This window comes from Callithrix jacchus, chromosome 4, assembly GCF_049354715.1.
Source record: "Callithrix jacchus isolate 240 chromosome 4, calJac240_pri, whole genome shotgun sequence".
Lineage (NCBI taxonomy): Eukaryota > Metazoa > Chordata > Mammalia > Primates > Cebidae > Callithrix > Callithrix jacchus.
Window position 1 is genome coordinate 99,487,852 of NC_133505.1, and position 24,820 is coordinate 99,512,671.

Consider the following 24,820-nt stretch of genomic DNA (forward strand, 5'->3'; position numbering starts at 1 on the left):
CTTGGCCTCCCAAAAGTGCTGGGATTGCAGACGTGAGCCACCGCACCCAGCCATATGTAATTCTTTTATTATGCTGCTCTTATTATGCTGCTGACTTCTGTTTGTTAGTATATTGTTGAGGATATTTACATCAATATTTATCAGAGATATACATCTGTAGTTTTCCTGTCTTGTAATGTCTTTGTCTGGCTTTAGTATCTGGGTAATGCTGGTAACATAACATGAGTTAGAAAGAGTTTCCTTTTCTTTCAGTTTTGGACAAGTTCGAGGACTCATGTTAAACTTTTTAAAATATTTGGTAGGATTCAACAGCAAAGCAATGGTCCTTGGCTTTCCTCTGTTAGTAGATTTTTTATTGTAATTTAATTTCCATTTATTATACATGTGTTCAGATTTTCTATTTCTCCTTAAGTAGTCAGTTTTAGTAGTTTGTTTGTTTCTTGGAATTTCATTTAGTTTATCTTATTAGTTAGTGTACAGTTTTTTATAGTATTCTCTTATACTTCTTTTTATTTCTGTAAAGTTAGTAGTAATTTGCTGTTCTGATTTCAGTTGTGTCTTCATTTTTTCCCTACTCAATCTAATTAAGATTTTTCAATTTTTGTGTATCTTTACAAATAATTATTTTTTTGTTCTTCATTATCTTTACTGTTTTCCTAGCTCTATTTTAGTTATCTCTTATCTAGTCTTTACTATTTCCTTCTTTCTGCTAACTTTGATTTTAGTTGAATATTCTTTTTCTGGTTTCTTAAGGTGTAATTTTAAGACACAGTTTGAAATCTTTTCTCTAATTGCCCTTGTGCTGTTTTCTTTGACTAACTGGTTGTTTAAGTGTATTGTATGTTGATTGATTTCTGCATATTTGTGAATTTTCTAGTTTTCCTTCTGTTATTGATTTCTAGCTTCATTCTCTTACTGTTGGAGAATGTACTTTGATATATTTTAAAACTTACTGAGATTTATTTTTTGGCCTAACATATAATCTATCCTAGGGAATGTTCCATGTGCACTTGAGAATCATGTATGTTCTGTCATCGTTGGGTGGAGTGTTCTATACATATTTGTTAGATTTAGTTGGTTTAAAGTATTATTCAAATAATCTATTTCCTTATTGATTTTCTGTCCATATCTTCTATCCACTGTTGACAGTGGGTTAATGATGTCTCCAAATATTGTTATAGAACTGTTTGTATCTCCCTTCAATTCTGTCAATGTTTGGTTCATATATTTTGAGTTTTCTTTTGTTTGGTGACTATATGTTTATAAATGTTATAGTTTCTAGATGGAATGTCTTTTTAAAACTATATGTATGTGTGTGTGTGTGTGTGTGTGTGTGTGTATATGTGAGTGTGTGTTATCCTTTATTATTGTAATAATAAATTTTGAACTTAAAGTCTATTTTGTCTAGTATTAGTATAGCAACCCCAACTTTCTATAAGTATCTATTTACATGGAACATATATATTTTTTCATTTGCTTACTCTTAATCTATTGTTGTCCCCAAAGCAGATTACAGGAACATGGTTCCCTCCTTCTTTTCTTCCTCCAAAGACAGAGGGTAAATACAAAAATAACATTATCAAACACTTTCATTGTGCTATTTAACAGATGTTGTTCTAAGCATGTTTGTCTCTTAAAAATCCTAGGAGTTAGGTACAATGATTATCTCCACTATTTTATTAAATTTTGGTATCTATTCTTATAAGCACAATTGGCTCACAGTGTTCATTCTGGGTTATAGCACATTCATAAATTATATTGAAATGTGTTCCTGTTTTGAATAGTGTAAATAACATTGTCATTATTGTTTCTACCATGGTTATCTAGAATTTAGCCTCTCTAGAATTAAACTGGATTTTCTATGTGTTTTTGTATTTACTTCATGACCCCTTACGATGCTGCTGACACATTTTCTTCTTAAATTCCTGCTAGCTCCTGCCAGCTCTTTTAGAATGGATCAATAACTCCCAACTTTCTGTGGGCCATTGCCACCAGTCAGTGTGCTCCCATGTCATTAAAAATTCATTTTGAAACTCTGAGACTCACCTGTAAATGCTTTATATATTTTCCTTTTATCATTTCCAAAATTTCTCCTTTCCTGATAACTATAATTTCTATACTTTTTTCTGTTAATAATTCCTCTACTATAATCTTTAGAGAAATGACTGAAGGCTTTTAATATGATAGCTCTAGAATTCCTCAAACTTCAACTTGCCTATAATTTTAAAATAGTTGCTTTTTCCTCTCAGCTACTCTATTTCAGCCCCCTCAATTCTCTGAAAACTGCAATATCCTCTATGTATCTCAAAGTCTAACTGGTTACTAGCAAGGATGAATTTTATAATGTAAGCAAATAGGCTTTGGTTTTGATCACAGGAGCTAACCTGTCAGGATCCTATTCTCAGCCTCCCTTTCCAGCTCTGTGACTGTACAAGTCACTTCACTACTCTGTGGCTCAGTTTCTATACCCACCAAGTGGAGATAATCATTGTACCGAACTAAAGTAATTATTAAGAGACAAATCTTAATAATTAAGAGACAAACATCTATCACATAGTACAGTGAAAGTGTTTGATAACGTTATTCTTGTATTTACTCTCTGTCTTTGGAAAGAGGTAAGAAGGAGCAGAGAGAAAGAGAGAGAGAGAGACAGAGAGACTCTCCTGTGTTCTGCCGTGGGGCCCATATAGTCAACTGTATTAGTCCATTGTCACACTGCTGATAAAGACATACCTGAGATTGGGAATTTTACAAAAGAAAGGTTTAATTGGACTTACAGTTCCACATGGCTGGGAAGCCTCACAATCATGGAAGAAGGCAAGGAGGGGTGTCATGTCTTACATTGATGGCAACAGGCAAAGGGACAGAATGAGAGCCAAGTGAAATTGGTTTCCCTGTATCAAACCATTAGACATCATGAGATTTATTCAATACCATGAGAACAGTATGGGAGAAATTATCTCATGATGTATTTACCTCCCACTGGGTCCCTCCCACAACATGTGGGAATTATGGGAGTTATAATTCAAGATAAGATCTGGGTGTGGACACAGAGAAAAACCATACCATCAACCAACAAGATGAGCTTGCTTCTTATCTTACACTTCAAAATACCTCATTTAAAGAAAAGTGATAAGTTCTATACACCAAGTCCCTTCAACTGAGACCTAGTCAATCTCTGGATATACATTTTATAAATTACTTCTAATAATTAAGCATTAAATCAGAACTGAGTGCCACAAATACATAAGTCTCACTATCAATTTTCTTAGTACATGTTGTAGTGCCAATGTGGAAACGGTATGATCAGAAACATTTAATATATGCACCATTGAATGAATTCCCCTTCTATTTAAACCTTTCATTTGCTAAATTATGTTTTAAAGTGAAATATAAACGTTTTCAGAAAAAAAAGAGCTTCCTAGGTCTGAAAGGGACCAGAAATCTTGATGAAAGATGAAAGAAAAGAAAAAAGAGAGTAAAATATAAGCAAACTGTATGATATACCAGAATGTGGGTTTGCTCTGTCTCTCATATTTATTTTCCAGTTTATTCACAACTGTGACCTGCTGCATATGGCTGTGCTTGAGATAATTTGACCTACTCTTACTGCCATCCTACTGGTATTACTACTTTTCAGTTATCTGTTCAAATATTTATTAGATACCCTTCCGTCTTTCATATTTTGATTGGCCCAGAAGAATTCTGTTACAATGCAATGTGTTCCACACCAGGAAATGCTGATTAACTTTAATTTTGTTCTTATTCTGACACTAATGGTTCAGTAGGCCTCTCAGATATTCAAATTTCTCAAGAAGCTAAAACTGCTACTTATTTATACCACAATTGGGTTATCAGTTAAAGAGCAGTATGAATTTGATCTTCATCTTGATATTCTATTTGCAATGGATTCTGTGAGCCTCCGAAGGACTGGCTCATTTTTACCACTCTTGTGTACCTTTAGGTTGGCAACTATTATTTCAGCAACTACAGGGGTAAAAATGTAAGATAGTCAATTAGTCTTTAGTACATGACTAAATAACTCTTTTTTTGAAACAGTGTCTTGCTCTGTCACTAGGCTGGAATGCAGTGGTGCGATCTCGGTTCACTGCAACCTCTGAGTCCCTGGTTCAAGCAATTCTACTGCCTCAGCTTCCCTAGCAGCTGGGATTACACACATGCACCACCATACCCAGCTATTTTTTTTTTTTTTTTATTTAGTAGAGATGGGTTTTCACCATGTTGGCCATGATGGTCTTGATCTCCTGACTTTGTGATCCACCACCTCAGCCTCCCAAAGTGCTGGGATTACAGGCATGATTCACTGCACCCAGCCGATAACTCTTATATGAGACACATAATAAGGATGATAAATCCAAATGTTATGGACATCCCAGAAAGTGAGACTACAAACAGGGCAGGTACAGTATGTGACAGTGCACCATAGTCTTCCAGGAAATGTGAAGAATCCTTTTTTTTCCTTTTTGCAAAAATTTGCACCAGAGTAGAAGTATGCTACTTTTTTTAAAAAAAAAATAGCACCATTTCAGAATGAATATATGTCTATTTTTTTAATTTCCAGGAATTCAGAATAATTTTGGCATTAAGAGCCATTATATATGCACTTTCTCTGTCTTAAAAAGCTTTAATGTCCTCTTTGTAAGTTATCATGGAGAAAAAAATTAATAAGTTCCTTCTTGATCATGTGAAAGTAGGTCTCCTTTGTGAACTTGCCTTTTTTTACATGAAGGAAAAACTTCATGTTCCATCAGACTAGACTAGAGCTAATAGAGGATATTTCTAACTACATGTGGGTGTAGACAGGAGGCAGTGTCACCTCTCAGGTGTTTGAAACATTCTATAATTTACTCTCTCTTATCCGAAGAGAGTAATTTTCTTGCTTGACTTGTTTCCATTCTGGGCAGAAAGTTGGTGTAAAATTTTATTTTGCTTCCAATCCTTACCATTTGAAAATTCTCACTTCCAGCTCATTCTCCATACTGTTTCTTAAAGGGATGTATAACTTTCTTTCAGAATCCACACCTTAAAGTACAGTTAAACAGAATGCATACAGATTTTAAGCAAATTTTGCACATTTAAAAAATCTTAAGTTTTTCTTAATTCTAATTATTTTATTTTAAAGCAACATGGCATTTCTAATTTAGTAACTCAGATCTGAATTGTTGCCCTCCAATTTTTCATTCCCCCAAATTGGTAGTTATTGAAGAAATATTTATTGTAATATAAGCTACCAGGTAAAAATTTATATTTGAACAACTGTATGCTTCAGAAGTTCAAAATAAGGCTAGATTTTTAAAGTTGATAATATGAGTCTTAAATGTTACTTTTGGGTGTGCATATGACTGATAATTTTCCTTCATTGTCATATTTTAATGATATTTATCATAATATATGCATGCATTTTTTCCTTTTTCCTTTGATTTAGCTGAAACTTTCAAATAGGATTCTAGATAATTAATGCCAGGTTTGGGAAAAAAAAGGAGGGGACTAATCCAGTAATGTTTTGTTGAGCTAGAAGAAGAAGCTCTTCTGAACATAAATAATTCAATTAGTTGAAATGAGTTATACTACTTTCAGTGTTAGGTAAAACTAATATATAACAATAAGAATAAGATCAATGTAAACTTGCAAATAGTAGAAGAGATGAGCTTTATACCAACTATTTAATGCAGTCCATAAAGCAAATACCAAACCATTATCAGACATGAAGAGAAATAAATGAAGGAAAACTGAATGATTAAATGCTTTCATCTGGAAATTTGATTTCAATAATCAGAAACCTTACAATTCTCCTAATTCATCATGGTCTTTGTTTATTACTAATAAATTAATGTGCTGATGGAAAGAATTCATTACCCTTTCTATACACTTCACTAGTTGCAGGTCATTTATTAATCTGTGTTATCTGGTGAGACTAAAACAGCTGTAAATACATTGTTAAACATTGATTAATAAGCAACTCTCATAACTAATAAAAGAAACATGTAAAATGTGTATTCTTTCAAGTATTTAGCTTAAAGTTTTACTCTCCTCTTGGGAATAAGAAATTTCAGAATGTCATTAATATTCTTTCTCAGCACACTTGATTTGCTTTTGCAGCTGTTTCTAGTCACACCTCTGAAACCTGATTACCAAAAAGAATTCAATTACACTAAAGAAACTCATCTTGTTCATGAAACAATATTAATTCTCTAAAGTTAACATCCAAAATTGAAGTATATTTTTATGATTTTTAGTTATTTTTCTTTAATTTAATGTTAAAAGGCTGCTCAATCAAAGTTGTGATTTTATTTCCTCTATTTTGATTATACAATCTAATACACTTCCATTTGTGGATTGAAATTTAAATATTTTACAGATTGGCAGTACTTCAACAGCCAGAAGCATATTAAAAATTTCTTTGGTTACTGTTCATTAAGTTTCCAGTATAATCAGTTTGATTAAAGTGTTACCAGAACATTATTACATGTCAGATATTTTGATTATCATTAACAGTAAATAAGCACACTACCTCTGACACATGAGCAAATTATGTAACTTCCTTTCCATCAATACCATAGAAAATAAAATGGTAATGTTGAGAAATGATTTTCTAGTAGATGTTTTAAGCATAATCCAATCAAATTCATGACTTCTTAATAAAGTGCCTCTTGTGCTGTCAAAAATTCATCCTGAAATTTGAGGTGCCATATAGTTCCTTGTACGTTTGTCACTGAATAGACTCCTGCCACTAATTTTCTCACATTCATATGTGAGTGTCAAGATCTGTAAAGAGGTAGCTGTCATTTTTTAGGCAGGGTGGTGGTATCGCAGGAACTGACGGTAGACGTTACATGTTCAAATCCCAGTTTTGTCACTAAACAGCCATGACTGGAGAAAGTTGCCTAAACTCTTTTTATGAGAACAAAAGGAGATTTTTTTTTTCAAAAAAAAAGCTAGCATAGTGCTGTTGATTTAGAGTAGACACATGTAACATGTTATTTTCCTGCCTTCCCTTGCATCAAGATTTGTAATCAGAGTAGACCATGATTTTAGATTTTTAGAGTGCCAGTATTGTCTTCCTATTCCCCAAATATCTCCATTAACAGCTGGCTTCTGACCTTTGAAAATCTATTGTTTATTGTATCAAGCTTCTATCAGTTATTCCCATCTAAGTTAATTTAATAAAAATTTCCCAAAGATTAGGACTAAACTTTTAAAATGCTACTAATAAAAACGAAATAACTGGAGAAAGAAAGAGGAAGAGTCAGGTCAAAGAAAGGATTAGGTAAGGCGACCGTGTGACTGAATAAAGAGAGCAGGACAAACTTGGACAGATCCAGGGCACAGAAGCAAACAGAGGACTTCACCTGCTCTTTGGGAGAACCTGGTATCATCCAGCTTGCAGCTCAAAGCTGCAACCAGGAACCATACGTGTTATGATGCTCTTTGGTATAAATAACAGAAGCCAACCAGTGCATTTATTGGGAGAATTTTCAGAATATATGTAATTGCAGAGAAGCTGGAAGGCTAGTTTAAAGGAATGAATTGAGCTGAACACTTCCTAGTAGTAAAAATACAGGAAGCACTACAAGTGTTATAGCAGGGATAACCCGGCAGGCTACTGCTACTGCTGCTGCTAAGGAAATGAGAACAGCTTCCTCTGTCTAGAATAAATCCGAACTGTAGTTACTTTTGCTTATATCTTCCAAGTTTAGTGTTTTGGGAGGGGCACATCTCAGTGCTCTTAGGTTCAGAGATTTACTTTGTCAAAAGGGAGGAAGAAGGAAAGTTTATTCTCTGAGTTGCACTGGCCTTCAATCACAGCCAGGAGTTCTTTCCCCAACATCCCCACAGAGACAATAAACAATGGGGAGTTTCTTCAAAATAATAAGAGGATGGATGCTGTGAAAACAAACAAACAAACAAACAAACAAACAAACTACTGTGCCATAGCACCTGCCTTATGTGCAAGACTCCAAACAACAAGACAGAAAATGAGGGATGACTACTGTTGGGGTAGAGAATATATCTCATTGTTGCTTGAAGAAATTGCTGTAATATGGGGTCTGGGAAACTTGCTGAAGGAGAGATCTCTTTCTGCTCTTTCTCTGCTTTGCTCTGTGCTAGGGTAGCTAACTTCTATGGGCACATCCACTGGTCTCCTTCAATTTCTGGTTAGCCTCAGAATATGGGAGACAATGGCCAAAAATTGGAGATCAAGAAGACAATGGATTTGAGTTATTCTCCTGGCTCACTTAGTGGCTGGCTTTAGATTGGGTGTTGTTATTGTCTCTTGAAGGCCACAGATCCCGTCCTGCTCCTTTTCTATAGTGAAATGTTTACTTGAGTTCTCTAAATATTTCCTCTCCTTATATACTCAGGGCTGGGGCTGAGCCTTCTTTCCACTATCAGGAGCCCTTGGATGCTTTGCCATTCTTTTATGTTTCCTTTAAGTATGTCGAAACCTTTGTGCAACAGTCCCTTCTGTAAACTCTCTTCAATCACATACTCCTTTTGAGTATGTCTGCTTTCATGCACCAAGCAGACTGATACAGGTGGGCTGCAGAACACGTCATTGGCTATAAATGGACTTACTGCTGTTCCACAAACGAATTTTCTAAATATTGAGTGAGATAATAAGTTTATATAAACCTTGGGCATAATACATGCTTTCACTAGTATTTCTCTAAATTTTCTAATATTCTCCTAAATAAGGAGAAATCAGAGTCAGGCCAAAAAATTACCACAGCCTTAATTTGGTTTATTTCAAGTCCTCATCTATCCTCATATTCAAGCAACATTCTAAAACAAAGTCCAAGTCATTTTTCTCTTCACCAATCCATTTTCTCATTTGATGTGTGCATTCCAAAGATAACATTTATTTAAAGTCAAGTAAGAATTTATAATTTAGAACATTGATTTCTGATGTTTTACAAACCTTTAAATGTAAAACATTTTCAAAATCATTTTTAGAAGGCATCTTCTAAAATTGAACTACACTTTTCGAAAAAGACAAAATCACCACAAGATTTTTTTTTTTAATCTTTTGTGGCTCTTTTCTCATTTTCCATTCTTCTTACTGAACTGCCTGCAATCTGACCTCTATTGAAACAACATGATCTCCAAAATCCCAAATTTCTTTGAAGCAAACCTTTTGACTGCATGGGATTTTTCATGTCTTTATTGGAAATTTCTCCTCCTTTGGCTTTCATGGCAGCATACTTTCAGTTTTCTTATTTATTTGACAATCCTTACAGTACTTTTCTGGCACTCCTTTCTCTTCCAAATTCTTTAATACTTTTCAGGGCAAACATTCGTCTCCTTTCCTCCCTCTCCCCTCCCATTTCTTCTCCTCATCTCTTCTTATTTCTTTATATTTCTCAGTTGTACTCCCCTCCTCTCCTCTTCTGTAAGTGCTTTCATGAACTATAAAAGCTTTGACTGCAAATACAAAGATCAACAGGTGATCACAGGTAATATAAATGAGCAAGGCAGATGGAGGTAATCATTTGTGTGTCTTTTAATAATCAGGGGAGTAAAAGAGGTTGTCAGTCTCTTCCAAAGGGGCAGCCCTCACTCAGCAAGTGAAATTTTTGTTATGTAGTACTTCGGCACAGGGATCTTTGAACTTACAGTATTTTGAGAAAAGTAGAAATTAGTCTCCAAATGTTTCAGCATTTGTTCAGAAAACTATTTTAACATGGTACAAGTTAAAAAAAAAAAAACACCTATAAACCAATTTGGCTTAAATGTGGCTACATTTTTGTTTTAAATTTTGTGAGTACATAATAGTTGTATATATTTATGGGCTACATAACATGTTTTGATACAGATATACAATGCATAATAATTACATAGGTGTAAATGGGGCCATCTGTCATAAAGGTGGCTAATTTTTTGTCCTTCATCTAAACGTTTATTTTTGGAATTCTATACCTGATTTTATATCATTTCTCTGGAAGTCTCTACTTACATGGATGGCCTGCTTGTAAAACTGACTCAATATGTTCCCAAACTGTTAACACTACCTTCATTCCCAGCCCTTGCTCTTGATTTTCAACACTATTATCACCACTGAGATCCGTTTTCCAAGATAGAAATCTTGAAATCATGCTTGTATTCTTATTTTTCCTTTCCCAATGTTTTCAGACACTAGATACTGCATTTCTTGAATCAGTTCTCTTTTCTTCCTTATCACTGTCACTATTATGACTAATATTTGGGTGTCCTCCTTAACATCCAAGTATTTCTTTCTGGTAAATTTACCTTTGTGTGTGTGTGTGTATACACACACACATACACACACACACTTTTATACCTCTGTTGACTCTCCACTGCCTTGTGGGACTTTCCAAATCCGCCTTTAAATCTTGCTGGGAAGGCATGCTTTCTTGGATTATGTAAAAAAGTTTTAGGTGCTCTAAAATAACTATGGCTGATCATGCTCTAGTATTCACTTTACTCATTTGTAAATGGGTCAAGGCATCTCTTTCATATTAGTACAAACAAATTAAGAGAATGTAAAATTATCATTAATTTTCACAATAATGTATAATGCTTTAACATTTATTTATTTATTTTTTGTTTGGAGATTACTACTTCATATATTACTGATGGACTTATGAGGGTACCAACTCACTGTCTCTGTATTATTATTTTGGCAAAAAGGTTGAAAATTATTATCTTAAAGACAAAATTCTAGGTACTTATTTTTTTATTTGAAAAGTCTTTATAATTTGTTCATAATTCATCTTTTCTGTCTCATCTGATTCTTTCACTTTCACTCATACTCTCTCTGTCCATATCATTCTTAGCTTTTTGTGGTTTCCCAAAGGAGTTTCTCACTTCTTGATTTTGCACATGTTCTCTACCTTATCTAGGGTAATTCTTCTAGTGTCAGGTCAAAAGTTAGCTTTTTGTGAAGGCTTCCCAGTTCTGAGGTCTTTAACCACTTTTCACTTAGATTGTATTCTAATTACTTGCTAAATTTGTCTCTTTCATTACACCATGAATTTCTGGAGAGCAGAGACCTCCTTTTTAATCCCTAGTGTCTAGCAGAGTGCATGTTAATGATTGAAAAAAATGAATGATGAAACTAGCTGTTGAATACATTAATTTTTAAAAAGTATGTGTGTGTGTGTGAACCAAACCGCAGAAAATATCTCTTCCAATTTTGATTTAGTGATAAGATTTGTGTTAAGCTAGATTGTGAACTTTGTCAATAATGATCATAGAAATTAGAAATAATTTAGCAACTACTTGTTGATTATAATTAGTAATACTACTCAATAAATTTTATGATTTAAACACATTGCATATTAGTTCAGGAGAAACATTTTTAACTATATTTTTTGGTTTGCTCTTCTAGATCGTCGGCTCTTCCTTCTCTACCCTGTTGTTTTTCTGAGAAAATGTAACAACTTGAACTGCAGCAATAGGTCTTTTGTGTCTGGCCAATGGGCAGCCCTGTTGAAGATCTGAGGTCAGAAAGAGAATTAACTTGGTATTTATTATCTTGGCTCTCTCCCTGGAATGGTCCAGTAACTGCTCCCTCTCTTCTCTCTTAGATCAGGGGACAGCAGCTCCATAGTTACTGGCAAGCCAGAGGTGCTGCACTGTTCTTTGTGCTTCCCTTACACCCCATCTCTGTAAATTGCCTCATATTTGAGTAGTTTGTTGAATTACCCAGATTTGAGTGTATCCTGATTTGATCCCTTTCTTATTGGGAACTTGACTCATATAATTCTCTTCTAGTTCCATGATTTCTGCTTCCAAATTTAAAATGAATAAGAATGGCTCGTTCTTTACCTTCCCCTTCCTCTTCCCCTTCCCCTTCCCTCCCCTTCCCTCTTTTCCTCTTTCCCTCTCTCTCTCTCTCTCCTTCTCTCTCTCTCTCTCCTTCTCTCTCTCTCTCTCTCTCTCTCTCTCTCTCTCTCTCTCTCTCTCTCCTATTTTATAGTGATAAGATTTGTCTGCCCTTTGGCATGTATGTGTTCAAGACTAGCTTTAAAATGAACAATGCATAAAGTGACCAATGGCTTGCTTTCGCAAAATGTATTTTAATTCCAAGCCATAGTTCAAAAATATATAGATGGATGTTGAATAGCACTTACATTTTAAGCAAATATCCTATATTCAAGAACATAAATCAAGTTAAAATACACTAAAATATTTCTCAGGGTAAATAAGGTTATAAAAAGGTTTCATGAACATTTAGTTCCTAAAACAATTAAAATCTAATTTTAAACTTTCTGTGGCTGATAGTTAATATCAACAGGAAGAATGTTATTAACAATTTAGATAATGTAAAAATATTTTACCTATAATTAGAAGTTAAAAATTAAGGATATAACCAATAATGATATAATTATAGAATATTAATTAATCTTTAAGAGTATAAAATAAAGAATTATTTTAGCATTCTCACTATGGATTTTATTTTATTTTGAGACCGAGTTTCTCTGTCACCCTCATCCAGACTGGAGTTCAGTGGCGTGGTTTTGGCTCACTGCAACCTCTGCCTCCTATGTTCAAGTAATTCTCCTGCCTCAGCTTCCTGAGTAGTGGGGATTACAAGTGCATGCCACCACATCTAGTTAATTTTTGTATTTTTAGTTGAGATGGGGTTTCACCATTTTGGCCAAGCTTGTCTCAAACTCCTGGCCTCAAGTGATCCACCGTCATAGCCTCCCAAACAGCTGTGATTACAGGCATGAGCCATGGCACCAGACACTCACCATGATTCTTAATATAATATGTTTAAATTCCTGAGCAAATTTTTCTAGTTTTTGTCCAAAGTATTAAAATACAAATATATCAGAACTTTGCTAAAACACTATTGACTCAGGGTTCATGCTGTGAGACTGCCTGTAGGTGAAATCATTTTAAGATCCTATTGGTATTTTCCTGAATAATCCTCCAGATGATGCCCAAATATAGTTGCTTCTCTTATAATATGCTTTATAGTGAAGAACATTGCAGTGAAGTTTCCACACACAACCCATTAAGATTAAATCCCATCATGTTTAAAAGTAACTTTAAAGTGTATATTAATACAGAAAAAAATTTTTTAATGAGAATAAACTTTTAACCTATTTTATATTAATATTTTTCCTACAGTCAGCCCTCTTCCTTTCATTTTTTAACTTGTCAAATGTGCTCTACAAATTTTACACACTTTTAACCTTCCCAAATGATTGACCACATTCCACTATCTCACGGTTAGTGACTGGCTTGTCATTTTTCTGTTAAGTATGGCCTGTAGGTGAAAATGATTGAATCTTCCTAGAGTCCGGTGTGGGTTTTGTTATGTTTTTCTTTTGTGACACTTTTATATACTAAAGAAGTTTTGACAGCAGTGGTGCTCTTGTTTTGGGGGAACACTTTGAGTTTGCTAAGAATAACACAAGTCTTCAAAAATACTAACCCATGATCTGACATTCTGATGAATGTTATCTGAAAGTCTGTCTGCAAGAAGAAATGTAGGTGACTATAAATCATTTGGTATAGTCTTGGTGGAGATATGAACTAACAAGAGAACCTGAAGACAACCAACACTCTGAATCAGTCACACTAGAGAATCTCATGGGCTGCTGTTCCCAAATTCTAACCACCCCCTACACCTGATGCTGAATCTTTTCTATTAAACAATTTCCATTCTGCCTTTTGTCACAGCACCTACCTCAGTTCTTTTCCTCTTCTGTTCTAAACTCAGCTAATGAAACTGATACCCGTCCAGTACACCTTGGCAGTTCCCCACGTCTAAGACCATCCTGCTTAGGAAAGAACTACTGAACAGCTTACACAAATCTGATGACATTTAGCCTTAACTACTCTTCTAGTCAGAGGCTCTGGAATGTGTACCTCACAGTCAAACTTATTATCTCTAGGGGATCCAGTTCCCCCACAAGAGCTAATTAATAATTCAGTTCATTTTAGCCTGACTCCTATTCTGTTCCTTTCTAGTTGAACAAAAGTGTTGCTTCTAAACATTCATCTACTAATTGGACCCTTATTTTCCACCTACAAACCAGTTTCTGAATAGAGACCATTTTTTTTCCTTCCGAAATTTCCTGAGCCATCAACCAGATTATAGCTGTGCTCTGCTTTCCTGCTGGGATCTAACACCTGCTCTTGCAAACCCCTGTTTGACTTTTGTCTGAATCCAAATTGAGTTTATCACATTCTTTGTATATTGTTCATGGCTCATACAACCTCCTACACCCCTTCCTCTTTCAACCACACTTTGTAGTTAGTCTCACAAAGAAACCTAACTATCGTACCCTAAACATAATCTCTACACCTGTTCTTCCCTGGTGGGTTTAGATTAAGGTCTGAGTGGCTTCAACTTTTTCACTCTTTGTTTGCCTGATCAGAACTTGACTTCTCACACTCCAGTCCCGTCTGTGACATAAGCCAAAACCCTATGATTCCTTCCTCCTTCAGTCAACTCCACAGCACATTCTGTGTTATTCTAAGCTTCCTGAGCTCTCTACTTCTATTGCTAGCCTGCTAATCATTGCTAAACAAACAAACAAACAAAAAACAAAAGTCACAAGACTGGTAAGGTAATCAACTTCAAATTCATTGTTACTCTTCAGACAGACTTTGAGGGTGATTTTTGTATCACTTAGAGACTGTTTCACACTTGTTTATTCCCTTCTAGCTTTAAAGAACACTTCTGTTTCCATTTCCATCCCCTTCACTCTTCTCTCCCTAAGCTACAACCTCTTTTTTTTTTTGAGACGAAGTTTCACTTTTGTTACTCAGGCTGGAATGCAATGGTAGGATCTCGGCTCACCGCAACCTCTGCCTCCTGTGTTCAAGCCATTCTCCCGCCTCAACCTCCCGAGTAGCTGGGACTACAAGGCGTGCGCTACCATGCCCAGCTAATTGTTTTTGTATTTTTAGTAGAGACGGGGTTTCGCCATGTTGACCAGGATGGTCTCCATCTCTTGACCTCATGATCCACCCGCCTCGGCCTCCTAAAGTGCTGGGATCATATGCGTGAGCCACCGCGCTACAACCTCTTGACCTTATTCTCAGCAAATAATAAACAGACCTCTTATTTTTGCTAACAGAACCATGGACATCCAATCCAAAAGGAACTCCGTGAAATACGTTTATCTTCTCCTAATATTTCTCAAAATTAGCTCATTTTCATGTTTTTTTTCTGAAAAAATATGAAGTGTCTACCACCATTCCTAAGCACAGTTTATTTATAATTCTCCAATTTTCCTTTTGTTACATCTGTATCCCCAGAACTACTATGGAAACTGTTTTCTTCCCCTCACCGCTGACAGGGACTTTAATTTTTCACTCATTATCCTTCTAACATTTTACATCTTAGCTGCTTAACATTTTTTCCTTATGTAATATAACCTGTAAACAAAAAATTATATAACTACCTAAAAAATACAATAAGCATACATATGCCCTTCCACTTCAAGAAATAGATGATTACCAATATCATTGAACGGGCTTCTGCCAATTGCCTCCATTTCTGTCTTAGAGTAAACTGCTGTCCTGAATTTTGTGAGAATAATATTTTTCTTTTCTTTATAGTTCTACTTTGTGTATGTATGAGTGTATGTGTGTGTGTGTGTGTGTGTTTGTGTGTCCTTAGTTGCTTATATTAATTCGACACATGCCACAATCTTTTCTTCCCCCAGCAGACACCACTTTGCTATGGTTTTAGAGCCCTTGTGCTTCCTACCATAGCATTTATCACATTTACTTATTGCCAATTCCTTAGATAATGAGCTCTTTGTACATTTTATTTCTTTATTCCCAGAACTTAATCAGTGCCCAGAACATAGTAGGAATTCCATAAATATTAGTTAAATGAATTAGTAAAAGTAGAAATTGGGGGCACAACCTCCTTACTGGTTCAGAGTTCCTATATTTTTATATTAAAATATTTAAGTAGATGAATACCTTTTGAGCAGAAAGATTTTCAATCACAGGGATTGAAACAAAAAGCATGTTCTAGTTAAATTTCTCTTAAATAATCCCAGTTCTGTCACTAATTGACTGCCACCTTGGGCCATTTACTTAACCTCTTGCTCCTCTGTTACCTAATCTATAAAATGAGGTTGGACTAAATGATCTCCAAGGTCTTTTCCAGCTGTGAAATTCTATGATTGTCATCAATGATTGTACAAATAAAAAATTCAATTAACAAGAACATCTTAATCCCTAAGCATTATCATTAAATTGAGATTTTACTTTTTCAAAGAGCAATTATTTTATATACACAGTAGGATAAGAAAGTGTTCACATCTTCCTTTCTAGCTACAATTCAACTTCATCAGCAAATTCCTTTTTACATAATGTGAACAATGTTTTTCCTAATCTAATATGGGAACTTCTCTTCCTTTGTTGGTGTATCATTGAGAGGTCTCTTCTTTATTTAATCAATTGATTCATTACCTAGCTCAGAATACATGTCATTTATGTTATCCCGATCTGATGAAATCAGCTAGGCTCTCCTCAAAAATCAAATGAGGCACTGAAGATGACCAGCCTGGGAGAATTTCTGAGACCTTGGACTATAGACTTCAGCCTTCATGTGCCCCTGGACCATTCCAAACCTATTTTCTACAGCTAACCTATGTTATTTCTTCCTTCTCCTCCTAACTGTTGTTACTGTCTTCCCTCCTATGCCTGTAGTCTCTGGGGAAATTTTTGGGTAATGTACATTGCCTTACACAAACCTCACCCTTGAGGGCAACTCAAGAAAACCACTTAAATATAAAAAGTTATACATGGTCATTCTAAAATATTTAACAGCTTTATTGTAGTGTAAATGACATAAGTTAAGCTTTACATATGTAAAATGTAATTTGCTTAATTTTCACTTAACTATATACTTGTGAACCCATCAACATAATTCAGATACTGAATATATTTTTCATTCCCTAAACTGATCTCATCACCATTTACAATTCTTATTTTCCACCCTTCCCCACACTCCTCTCACATTCCCCCCAAACCCCACAGTTCTATCTACTTTTTAAGTACTATAGATTTTATTACATTTTCTAGAATTATATATCATTTGAATAGTTGAATATTCATGGATTCATAATAATTGAATATCTAGCCTCTTTTGTTCAGCATAATTATTTTGAGAGTTATCGATGTTGCATGTATTAGTAAATACTAAAGAGTTTGTTCTAGTTTGTTGTTGAGTAGTATTCTATTGTATGAAATTATCAAAATTTATTTGTCTCTCTGTTGATGGACATTTGGGTTATTTCCAGTTTTTGTCTATTACAAGTTAAGGTTCTATGAACATTCCTCTTCAACTATTTGTGCAGATATATGCTTTTGTTTCTTTTGGATAAATACTAAGGGTGGTATGGCTGGAATACATGGTAATTTTTTTTTTTTAGTACCAAACTATTTTCCCAAGCAATTGCACTATTTTGCCAGCAGCAGTATATGTGAGTTCCGGGTTCTCTACAAGCTCCTAACAGTTTAGTCGGTACACAATGTGTACCTCAATATGTGCTTATTATTTAGAATGCACAAATAAAATTAAAACTTCATTAGTAAAAAGACAAGTGACTAAATAAAAATGAGAAAATGTTTAAATGGACACTTCATCAAACAATATATACTGATGGAAAATATGCATATAAAATAATGCTCACCATCATTAGTCATTAGGGAAGTGCAAATTGTTGTAGATATTTTGATTTATAAAATAATCAATGAACATGCACTGCCGAGTTGCACATAGTTCATATCATTATATGTAACTTAAGTGTGCTTTTTTTATTCTAATGTAGCATGAAACAATTTAATGCATAAATATTTATGCTTTAGGTTATGTCCCTGTTATGACAGATGACCAAGAATAAAATAGGTGTATTAATAAGTATTTTCAAATTACTTTTTGTAAACAGTTTCTATCAATGCATGAGACTTGTTTCACAAATGTGTAAAAGTATTAACTTCTAAAAATTTTTCTAAATCTGTTTATTGAAAATTTGATTTAATTTTTTTCTTTTTTTTTGGTTGAGGTTTATTTATTTATTTTGTTGGTCGATTTCTTCTAAATATTTAAATTTATGAGTTTAAAGTTTTTCTTTCTTTTTTTATGGATTGGAGGTTTCAGTGGGACAGGAGAATCACAGGGAATCAGGTGTTCAGAGGAATGTATTGAGTAGAGGTGAGGAACTAGGATGTTGAAAAGTAAAAAAAGGAGAGAAGGAGAGGAAGAAAGAGGAAGAAAAAGAGGGAGAGAGAACAGGAATATTGCTTCATTCTAAAAATGGGTATTAATAATGGCTGATCAATATTTTGTTTATTTAAAATGGAGAACTCTATAAATATTTATTGAGTTTACTTGTTCCGGATCTGAGTTGAAGTCCTGGATATCCTTATTAATTTTCTGTCTTGTTGAGTCTAAATCTCATTATGGGTCTTATGTATCTGGGAATTAAAATCTCTTATTGTTGCATTGATCCTTTACCACTGCATCTTTGTTGCTTTGAAATCTATTTTATCAAATGTGAGAATTGCAACTCCTGCTTTTTGTTTATTTATTTATTTTTGCTCTCCATTTGGTTGGTAAATTTTTCTCCAACCCTTTGTTTTGAGTCTTTGTGTATCTTTGGATATACCGTTAGGTTTTGGCTGTATCTTTTGATTGGGGGATTTAGTCGATTTAAATTTAGGGTTACTGCCATTTGATGTTAACTGGCTATTTTATCCATTCGTTGATGTAAATTCTTCTTTATTTTGATGCTCATTACTTTTTGGTATATGTTTAGAAAGGCTCATACTGGTTGTTCCTTTCTATGTATAATGCTTCTTTCAGAAGTTCTTGTAAAGCAGGCGTGGTGGTAATAAAATCTCTGAGTACTTGCTTGTTCATAAAAGATTTTATTTTTCCTTCAGTTGTGAAGCTTAATTAATCTATAATGACTTTGGCATATGATATAAAGGATCTTAATTCATGTTATTCTATTAGTGACCATTTGGTCAAGAATGTTGGTTGATTAATTTCTTATTCCTTCATGTTTTTCTCCATATTTTTTATTATATATTTCTTTTTATGAACTAGTTTCTATTTGGGGGCTATTCATTCTATCTATTCAATTGATCTATTTTATGGAAATTCCACACTGAATTATAATACCTTTTAGAAATATTTTAATCTCTCAAACACATCTTCTGTTATTAGTCTAAAAATACAAAACATTGCTTTATGTCTGGTTGTTCCCAAACTTTATAATTATTTTTGTTCAAATTAAGATACAATCTCTTTAAAGTTTTAGTTAAAATTGTATTACAAACTCAAAGTAGTTTGAAAAGAATTTTGCATTATATATTGTATTCTTACACAAAAATATTACATGCCTTTTAATTTATTTAAATATTTCTTCATTGCTTTCAGGAAATATGCAGTTTATTTTATCCCATATATTTCTTATTCATTTTCTTACTAGTGCCTCATATTTGAATATTAGTATATATTTGTGTGTGTATATAGTATGTGCATGTAGGTATGTGTGAGCATGGTGTTATATTTTAGTAGGCATTATAAGTAATCTAGAGATAATTTAAAGTATGCAGGATAAGATGTGTAGGTAATGTTTAAATAGTACACCATTTTATATGAAGAAGTTAACCATCAATGGATTTCGAGATCTGAAGATTCTGGAACCAATCCCCCATGGCTATCCAGGAACCACTATACTTCCAATTATTTAAGAATGATATTCTGAGAAGCTATAACCTTTTGTATATTTATTTTGTTTTCAGCCACCTTATTGAATTTTCTTATTAATTTTAGTAGTGTTTCTATTGATTATTTTGAATTTCCTAGCTGTACAAATATATTATTCAGAAAAATAATTTTTGTTTACATTGCCATAATTAGACTATTACTTCATAAATCCTATTTTTGATTAATTGTATTGGCTAAAACTTCCAAAGGCATTTCAAATTCTAACAGTTTTATCAGAAACTCTTGTGTTTTTTTCTAATTTTATTAGTTTCAAATTTAGTATGAAGTTAGTCAAATTTTAGATCTCCTTTTTAAATTTTTTATGACTATTAATATTTTAAAACTAGTATTAAGAGTTTACTCCAAATAACCTAAAATATCAAAATTCTTCCTCACTTGATCAGAAAGTGATTCTCTAAACATAATGTGAAGGTAAGAAAAAGAATTATAGTATTATAAAATGTCACTTATGGTCCAGGCATAGTGACTCATGCCTGTAATGCCAGCACTTTGGGAGGCTGAGGTGGGCAGATCATGAAGTCAAGAGATCTAGACCGTCCTGGCCAACATGGTGAAACCCTGTCTCTACTAAAAATACAAAAGTTAGCTGGGCGTGGTGGTGTGTGCCTGTAGTACCAGCTTCTAGGGGAGGCAGGAGAATCGTTTTGACCTGGGAGGTGGAGGTTGCAGTCAGCCAAGATTGCACCACTGTACTCCAGCTTGAGGACAGACTGAGACTCTGTCTAAAACAAAAAAGTCAATTAGGTTTCCTCAAATTACTATTACCATCACAAATTAATTAATTACTTTAAATCACATCTATAATATGGTCAGATAAATAATTAATGGATACATTAAATTAACAAAATCATTATTTTCTCTTTGTATGCAGAGTTATGAGCATCTACTGCCCTACAATTCTTACAATGGATGCTTGGAAATGAAAAGAATTGTGGTCTTTACCTTTTAGAATGTCACTTTGGTAAGTCAATTCACCTCTCTGTGTAACTAGGTCATTGAATCCTATATATGTTTTTAAAGTGTGAGGGATGCTTAGTTGGCAGTCAGTATATTTGCAAATTTGAGCAAGTTACTTCATTTCCTAGTGTTCTTCCTTCATTTATTTATAAAGGAGTCAAGATAGCTTATCTCTATGGATTAGTTCAGTCTCACACTGCTAACAAAGACCTACCCAAGACTGGGTAATTTAGAAAAGAAAGAAGTGTAATGGACTAGCAGTTCCACATAGATGGTGAGGCCTCACAATCATGGTGAAGGTAAAGAAAAAGTAAAGGCACGTCTTACATGGTGGCAGGCAAGAGAGCATGTGTAGGGGAACTTCCCTTTATAAAGCCATCAGATCTTGTGAAATTTATTCAATATCATGAAAATGGCATGGGAAAGACCAGCCCCCAAGATTCAATTACCTCCCACCAGGTCCCTCCCAGAACACATGGGAATTATGGGAGCTACAATTCAAGATGATATTTGGTTGGAGACACAGTCAAACCATATCACTCTACAATCTTTTTCACTCAAACATGTGTAATTTTATAAAAATCTTTGTAAAAATGAGACTTATATATCAGTAGACATATCAGTGGTTTTGGCTCAGACTACATCAAAATTCTGGGCATTACCTCTTACTATATGTATGACAGTATGTTAATTGTTTACACTCTATAAGCCTGAGTTTTATTAATATAAAACAGGAAATATTAGTTCATAACTGTTATGGATGCAATGAGGACTAGGTAACAAAAAGTATTGTACTCTGTGGGTATCCTATGGGGCTGTATCTGCTAAAATCCCAACAGGAAACAGCTGGCACTTGAAACAGGTTAATTCTAGGATGATTTATTTACAGAGGTACTAATTATCAAGGTGTAGGTGTATAATGACCACAAAGGATATTTCAATAATCTAGGCCTTTGTAGCAGCCAAATTATTATCACAACTAGGCCTAGGGCAATAGGGAAGGAAGCAGTTTGAGAGCTTGGAGGGATGCAGTCATATATAATCCCGGCCTTGAGGGATGAGATGATCATTAGTGAAAGGACATAACCAGCCTAAGACAAACAGAAATAAATCTCGTTCAGAATGCTGGAGGGTGGGTTAACTGACTAATTTATCAAATTGAGTTTCAGAATCTTTACTCTAAAAGGATCTGTGTTGTCCAGGTATCTTTATAAAAACATATCCAGAGAAGGTTCATTACAATGTAATTTAATGAAGATAGCAGAAGATAGTAGATTTATTTGTTTAGAGTAATTGAGACCATAAATTAAAGAAAGATTATATATAATTTACAGTATAGTCAAATAAGTATAATATTGGTTCCAATATTACTTTCCAAATTCTCCTCACAGAAGACTTGTGAAACTCATTTAGCAATGTGACATGGTCCAATCTGGATTCTGACCTTTCTGCCTCAAGTTTGTCTTACCCAAATCTGCCTGAGCAAGCTTTATGCCTGTAATACGAGGCTCTCAGTCATTTCCTATGTGTGTGTATTTTTTTTTCTTTTCTTTCAATGTGTAATCTTTAAGTACTGAATCTTTATCAATTGATGTCTATAGAAAGCTGTGCTTCACTTCAATATGTCATGGAAACTGCTGTCTGGGAGTGGATTCCAGCTGCTCTTTGCCCTTCTATTCTGAGAACTCTGTGTCTAGTGGAAGCTGCTTTCTCTTCGTAGAATTAGCATTCTCTTTTTCACTTTGATGATGCCTGAGGAGTATTCGGCCCCTAGCGTTTAAAGAGTCACTTCCTTCTTGGACTCAGAACCAGATCTGCTGTTGCAGGGAATCATGGATGCCATGATGCTTCTGTGGCAGCAGTGGCTCAAGGCACGGTTCTTTAATGTTTCCTGTACTACCTGTCAAGAAATTAACAGAGGTGGATGATACAATGAAAAGAATGCTGGGATAAAAATTTAAACCCTGGGCTATAGTAGGTTTGTTCATCAGCTAGCTCTGCAATTTGGAAAAATTATAATATGTAACTTTTTGATCCCCAGCTTTCTTTTCTTCTCATTTGAAGGAATGAAATAGTACACTGCTCTGCTTAACTCAGATGATTGTGATGAGGCACAGATGAGATAATATATGTGATGTGATTTTCATACTCTAAAGGGGAAGGGATTATTTCTATGTGGAAAAATGCATATTCTTGAGCCTTTGGAAATGGCACAGTATATTATGTAAATTAGTATTGACTTTGTGTTCATATTTTCCCACCTGACTAGCCAAATGAAACAGACATTTATTTCTCATGGAAATCACAAGGGATATTAAACAACTTTGCTTTAGCATATTTAATATTTTTTAGAATTAATAAGCAATATTTAGAGTAATCACAGACACAAGACTGCACAAATCAAATTATAATCATGTTCATTTTACACTGATACAATTTCTAAGAGTAAGAGTGTAACTTTGCTATTTATAACTTACTTGAACAGTTTTTAAGCCTCTCTCTAGTTTTTCTTGAGCTGTAAAACTTCAAAAATTATTATTTTGACTTGAAGGGAATTGTGTAACCTTCATGAAAGACAATGACTATTATTAATGTATTCATTCTGGGATTAGTCTATACTGTTCAAATGAATCAGTCAACTCCATGTTTGTTTTGATCTTTAAAAGTTTATGTGAGTTAAAATTTTATTAAGGAGTATTGTATTGCTTATATTTCTTATTTCACAAACCAAATAATAGTTACATTATTATTGCTTAATATCATATCTTTGTTATTAGCAATTAGATTCTGTGGTATGTCTCAATGTGTAACAAAATGATTTTAAAAAGGAAAATAAGGATACTAAATCACTGATTTCTTCAACAGTTTTAGAATTTTAAAATAATTGTCTTACTCTTTTCTCTATTTTAATTAGAACAGTTAGATATATTTATTAGCATTGGAACATTTTCCCACATTATTCACATTTTTTTATTTTTGTCATCTTCTATTTTAAAGTCCTTAATGGTATTCATTGAGGACTTACTATGTGTCCAGCTAAGAGAAGTAAATAAAAATAATTTATTTCATGGGTATTACTTTAGAATAGAAAGAGCAGATATAAACCCATACCCAAACAAATAAATAAAATACTTTCATATGGTAATAAGTTCTGAATAATAACACTGGCATATAGACTCATAAATGGCTAGAGTAGAAAGGAAGAGAGACCTGCCGTAAGTGAGATGGCCAATCAAGGTCTCTTTCAGAAGGTGACATTTGAGCTGAGGCCTGAATTATTTCAAAGGGTCAGGCTTTTGAATAACAAAGGGTCAGGCAAGGAATATGTAGAATTTAAGAAAAATATGAAAAATTCTCTCTGAGAAAATGAATTTGGCAAAGTCTGTTTAGTTGAAGTGTAGTGAATGGTTAAGTAGGCAGAGACTAAATCAAGCAGTAGATTGTCGGCTTAGACAATGAGGTTAGATTTTTGTTGTTGTTATCTGCTACTTTGAAGTACTTGATGGTATTTCTTGAGTGCTTTTTAAGTTTCTGCAATGAGAAACCACTGGAAAGATTTAATCCAAGGAGTGACATGGCTTGATTTACATTTTTGAAAGTTTACCCTGACAAGCATGTGGAAAGGGAGTCATGTGAAATCTGATGATGGAAACTGGGCAACTGGTTAGAAGCCTATTGTAGTATCTTAGGTGAGAGAAGATGGTAGTGATCAAGATGGTCTGTGCTTGTGGAAATGGTGTGATTTGAGAAGTATGTGAAAAGTATAACCCCTAGATAATTCAGGTTGATTTGATGTGGGATATTATTAAAGAGATTAATTTTGGCTTTTATATTTTGGGGTGATCATCAAGGTACTATCAAGTGTGAGTGAGGACATGTAAAAGCAGAAGCTGTTTTAGAGTGGCGTAGATCTGGGGCTGATATTGAGTCAAGATTTCTGTTTTGAACTTGTTAATTTTGAGATGCCTATTGGGAACCAAAATAGAGATGCTAAGAGTTTGGTTATATTTTTCTACAATGTGGATTATTCATCCTAGGGGATAGACTATTAAATTGGGCCAGTTAATCATTAGAAAGATAATTAACATCTTAAACAGT